The sequence below is a fragment of the Otolemur garnettii genome, unplaced genomic scaffold (genome assembly GCF_000181295.1).
Source record: "Otolemur garnettii isolate 467f Iridium unplaced genomic scaffold, OtoGar3 scaffold00013, whole genome shotgun sequence".
NCBI classification, from domain to species: Eukaryota; Metazoa; Chordata; class Mammalia; order Primates; family Galagidae; genus Otolemur; species Otolemur garnettii.
This window is the reverse complement of record NW_003852408.1, coordinates 4,512,796-4,519,179: the sequence shown is the minus strand read 5'-3', so window position 1 is coordinate 4,519,179 and position 6,384 is coordinate 4,512,796.

Here is a 6,384-nt window from a genome sequence, read left to right as displayed (position 1 = left end):
AAGTAGTGGCAAGGAACTGAGGACCAAGGCTCAGTGAGAAACCACCTCAATTACTACAGGAGATGAAGCTTGAGCCCCCTGTGTATTCAGATATTCTAAATAACTCCGTCTACCCACACACGTTTTTTTTTTTTCCTGATGCTAACTTATTAAGGAGATCTCAGAATCATTCTCTATTACTATAAGAAAAGATTTGTTCATACAGAGAGGATTTTCTAATCATTACAATCCTTGGGTATTCAAATTCTAGTGACGCTGATTTTTTCATTATAATTAGATGAATCAGAATTCTGATTTCATACATCAGTCGAATTGGGTTGGCTAATGTGAGTCTGCCCTTGGGTGATTGAATTTTTCTCTGTGAGTTCATAGAATCAGGTTTGTGGACCTCTGGGATTCAGCCTCCGAGATGTGCTGAATCCACTAAACCAGCAAGCATCTTCCTTTCTCTGTCCCTTGCCCCTCAAAACCATTTAACAAGAACCTTGTCTGGTATATCAGGTGGAAATTTCCCCAACACAAACATATTGCTCCAAGTCTGTTCCTCTGCCTTTTGGCTTTGTCCTCTCCAACCTGGTTTCCAAGCTCTGAGTCATCCTAGCTTGGCCTTCAAAACTAGTCTGCATTTGAAGGGAATAGTTTCCTCAGTCTTTCTCCTGGCTGTAGATCAGTAATTAATTTAACCAAGGACACAGCATGAAAGGTTTGTCACTTCTCATAAGGACTGTAGTCATTTTCAGCCACAGCTGAGAATATTCAAATAACTAAGAGTAACTCAAATGTGTGGGAACAGGAATCAGTGGGAGACTACTGCAACGCCTTGTAGGTAAATGGGGCAAGCTGAAGATTAGACTCAGCTGAAACTGTTTGGCAGACTATTTACATGTGGTCTCTCCAGGTAGCTTCTTACCGCATTTCAAGAAGAATCGCCTGGAGATCCCAGGTGAGCGCTCTTAGCTTCTGACCTACTCTTGGAGGTGATGTGGCCTCACTTCTATCACACCCTGTTGCCCATTCTACTCTGAAGCCATGCATATTTTGTGGATTTTTTTATTTTGTGAATAGAACTCAAGTGAGTCCCCAGGCCAGCCTTGTTTCAAGGGGCAGTAAATTACATTGTACTCCCCTATGAGGGAGTATGAAGATCAGATCATTAAGAAAAATATTGGGTGGAAGATGTGGTTAGACCATCTTTGGGAATAAGTCACAGAAAACCATTAATTTACGTTACGGGACAAGGATAAAACATGAGAAAAGTGACTTTGGCACAAGCTTATGAAGAGAAGAAAGGCTTCTAAGAAACTAAAAGGAAGCTTAGAAAAGAAGCCGTTTTAGAGACTCATCTTCCCTGTCACAATATTCTAACCCTAGAGAACAAGAAAGCCTTTAAGACATAATGACACATTACGGCCACCACAGAACAGTACTTAACATGCCATTTCTCACAAAACTAGGCAGATTTTGCCTTTCCTAAGAGACAAGGAAATATAAATTGACCTGGGTGGGTCAATTCCTTTATTTTTTTTTTCTTCTATTGCCACTGATTGGAGGAGCGGAGGCCGGTTTATCCTCCACTTAGAAGGCATGCCACATTTTGAGAACAAGGAGCTGAGCAAGACCAGGAATAAAAAAAACAAAACTAATTTATCAGGCATGAGTTGGGTCAAGATGCTGCGAAATGAGGATAAAACTCCGCAGGGTTGAGGTCCGGGAAGTGCAGGGAAAGATCGTCAATCATGGCGATACCCAAATCACAAGGTACACAAGCACACTTTTCGGTTAAACATTGCCTGAAATGTCTCCTTTGTTGGTGCTACTAAAAGCCTTTAAAAAGCTAACCAGATGGCAAATGAGTGCCAGGGAGAGGCAAGAAATTCCCAACACTGGAGAAGTTTGGCTAAATGGGCCTTTTGTAACTTTAGCACTTACTTAGCTATTCAATTATTTATCCGGTGTTTCTCAACTTGGTGATTTCATTGAACACGAGGGATAAATTCTGGGGTTACACAACTGGGGTCAGATGGTTCCTCTTACTCTAGACCTACACTATATCTGAAAAGGAATGCTCAGCCAGTCCTCAGTCCTTGAGTCTTCTGCTTAATGTCAGATTAATGATGTCTGACTTCAAACTCATAGGATTCGTTTTTCTTGGCCACATGGTCACAAAGCCCCGTCAGTGGCTATTTCTTCATTAGTTACCTTTCAGTATAGTTTCCACTTGAATATTTATACTGGAAAGTTGGCGATGCTGATTAGACTAAAACCACAGGTGAATGAGAATTTGGCCACCGAAATTTGAAACTGTGTGCTTTGTGTGGATGTAGAGAAACAACCAGAATCCCAAAGCATTCCTTGGGGAAAGTATTTTCCATAATACTTTGTTTCTTTTTCCGTAGAGCATTACATCTCTGAGATTATGGTTGGATTTTGTTTGATTCCCATGCCAAAACTGAAATGCTTACGGAAGAGTCTAACAAAATATGCCAGACAGATAAGTTAGCTGAGTTCATAAGTTCAAGCAGCACATAAACATGAATATGCCAAAAAAATGTTTAAAACTACATAATATCCAAATAAAAGGCTAATATCCTCATAAATGTGTGCAGTAGATCAAAAGCATTCTTACCAATAAACTAATTATAAATAATCCATTCTTTGTTATGAGGGAAGAAAACATTTACTTCCTAACAGCATCCAATAGTCATTGAAATTTTTATTAAGAAAATGGTTAGCTTTTCCACAAGGTATCTATCATTATTTTTATGATGCACATGTTCCAATATTTACACTAATGCTACTGGAGTAGGTATGGGAAAGAAAAGAGAGTGGAAGAAGGTAGTAAAACTTGCAAAATGCTGTGAGGGCTGTATCCCTTCATAATGCTTCTTTAAGAGCATATGAATACAGACACTGGCCTGTGAACAGCATTTTATCATCAGCTCTAAGTCATTGCTGGTTTCTGAGTGTTGTCCTCCTCAATTCCATCTACATTCTGGCCTTACTAAAAAATACTCTTGAATAAATGTTTTCATTATTGCCATAAAATCCCTCACTTCAGAGGTAGAAATAATGGTTCTAGATTTATGTTTCTGGCACAAAAGAGTCCCAGCGATATTTGCACAGGCTCTTTTAAAATCATCCCAGGACATGCATGTGTTCTAAGTGTGTCCTTAATTATCTTTTGATAATGTAATCTAGACACCCTGCTTAAACCGTGCCTACTCCAAAAGTAGCAAAGCTTCCAGCATCCTACCTGTGAAGACGGAGCCAAGCGGCCAGATGCAGGCCGGTCTCGACAGCCGTGATGTTTTTAGTTCACGTAACAACTGCCTGGTCCCTTGTGCACCTGATTTTCTCTCTTTTCATTCACTTGTTCTACATATATTTATTGAATATCTTCTATTTTTCAGATACCATTCTAGGCATCCAGGATATAATCAATGATCAGAGCAAAAGATCTTTGTTCTGAGTATTTACAATGGATCTGAGTAAAGAGAGTGAGACAATAGTAAACACAAATGAAGTAAATAGCCCACCTGGTATCTGGGATAATGACAATGTCATTGAACATGCAGGGGTCGGAGAAGGTGAGAGTAGAACAAAGATTCAAAGGGTCAGTAGTAAATTAGGTGCACGTGGAAAGATGCTCAGTGTCATTAGCCGTCAGGGAAATGCAAATAATCAAAACCACACCAAGAGCCTCCTTTGCACCCCCTGGAATGTCCATAATCAAAAATACAGACAATAACAAGTGTTGACGAAGATGGGATAAAATAGGCACCTTCAGTTACCTGAAGGTGAGAATGTGAAATTGTGTAGTTTCTTTGGAAAACAGTCTGACAGCTCCTCCAAAGTTAAACACAAATACTGCATGTTCCACAAAGTTCACTTAGATGCATACCAGGGAGGAATGAAGACCTATGTCTACACAAAAATGTGTACACAATTGTTCATAGTAGTATGATCCGAAATAGTCAACAAATTGTGACAACCTAAGTGTCTATCAGCTGATGAATGTGTAAATAAATTGTGGGGTATCAATATAGGGGGATATTATCCAGTAATGAAAAGAAGCAGTGACCCATGCTCCAATATAGACGAATCTAGAAAACGTTATGCCAAAGGAAATAAGCCAACCACAAAAAACCAAATATTATGTGATTTCTGTCATATTAAATGATCATAATAGGCAAATCCAGAGAGACAGAAAGTTTTGTAGAGCTGTGTGCTGGAGGGATCAGCGAGTGATAGCTAGAGGTGATGAAATTGGCTAGAGGTGATGAAATTCCTTTTGTGCTAACAGTTGTATAATTCTATGAGTAGACAAAAAGCCATTGAATTGTACACTTGAGATAGGCATAATAAATGTCAATAAAACTGTCACGTGTGTTATGCAACATGGTATGTAGTTCAGAATCAACAAGGTAGATATTTGAGAAGATGAGAGGAGAGTGTTTCAGGCAGAATGAAGAGGTAGTTCAAAGATTTCAAAGAGGTAGTTCAAAGATTTTCTTTTTTCAAAGAAAAAAGAGAAAGGGTGGCCAGTGTGACTGATGCAGAAGGGAATGAGGAGCAAAACAGAAAGGGGTGCAGAGGACAGGGGGCTGGGCTATGTAGGCCTGGTAGGTCCTGGCAAGGATGCTGGGGAGTGTTGCATATATATGAGGTAGGTGAGCCATGATCTCAATCATATTTTTAAAAGGATATTCCTTTCTTTTTTTTAATCACCCTGGGTAGAGTGCTCTGGTGTCATAGCTCACAGCAACCTCAAACTCTTGGCTTTGAGCAATGCTTTTGCCTTAGCCTCCCAAGTAACTGGGACTACACATGCATGCTACCACTCCCAACTGGGTTTTTTTTATTATTTTATTTTATTTTTAGTAGAGACAGAGTCTCTCTCTTGTTCAGGCTGTTCTTGCACTCCTGAGCTCAAGCAATCCACCCACCTCTGCCTTCCAGAGTGCTAGGATCATAAGCGTGAGCCACTGCACTTGGCCTAAAAGGATATTCTTGATATCCCAAGGTTTTTTCTAAGGATAGATGCAGAGAAACCTGATAGTAGGCTGTAAGATAATCCAGGCAACAAGGGAGAACCAATAAGAATTGTTGATAAATTTTGGATGAGGCATGAGAGAGAGAGAGGAATCAAGGCTGATTCCAAGGTTTTTAGTCTGGGAAACTGGCAGGATGAAGAACTTAATGGAGCATGCAAGAGGGGTAGAGACTGGAGATTCAGCTCAGGCTACCTTGAGTTCCATATGCTTAGTGAATATCCAGGTAGAGATCTGAGAAGACAGATGCTGCTTAAGTTTGAGCCTCACTGTATTTTCTCTTTTCTTAGTCACTTCAATAGCTAGAAATCATTGTTCAAGTATCTTTAAAGATAGCTGAACTTCCTCAAGACTAAGGAAGCAATCAACTTAGGTTGTGCTACTGTTGATAAATGAAAACATTGCATAATCCCAAGTGATGGAGAACATTATCAAAATTATAACTTTGGTAGTAAAAAGGATAACAGCCCACAATTTTCAGAGCACATGTCATGTGTATTTTGTTGACATTATGTCTAAATCAATTCCTTTGGGAAAGTATTAGGATGCATAAAAGCTAGTTACTGATGTTTCCCAGCACACCTATTCTTACCCAAACCTGCGCTGCAAAATGATTCTGAAAGCCTGCATCAGAGGCCAAAGTTTCCTATTACCCACTTGAGAGGCCTCAGCCAAAGGTTATCCATTATGAACTGTAGTCTGAACACTATGTAATGGACATAAAAATGCATGTTCTTTAATTTTTCTAGAAACTATATACATTAAAATATATTAAACTTCTTTTTTTTTTAATTTCAGATTAATATAAGGTACAGACAATTAGGTTACAATGTTTGCATTTGTTAGGTAAGATCCCTGTCACAGTTGTGCCCCTTGTGCCCATAAGGCAAGAGCAAACCAAGCTCTCTCCCTCCTCTCATCTTCCTCCTCTCATCTTCCTCCCCTCCTTTGAAATACATTGAGTTTTTCTTTTGTGTGGGATCTCTTGTATATTAGATTGTCTACTGGCTTCATATTAGTATTGAAAACATTGGATACTTGCTTTTCCATTCTTACGATACTTTACTAAAGAGAATGTTCTACAGCTCCCTCCAGGTTAATGCAAAAGATGTAAACTCTTCATCTTTTATGACCGAATAGTATTCCATGGCATACATGCACCACAGTTTATTAATTCATTTGTGGTTGATAGGCACTTGGGTTAATTCCACATCTTGGTGATTGTGAGCTGCGCTAAACATTCTAGTGCAAGTGTTCTTATGATGCAATGATATTTTTTTCTTTTGAGTAGATACCACATAATGAGATTGCAGGATCAAATGGAAGGTCTACT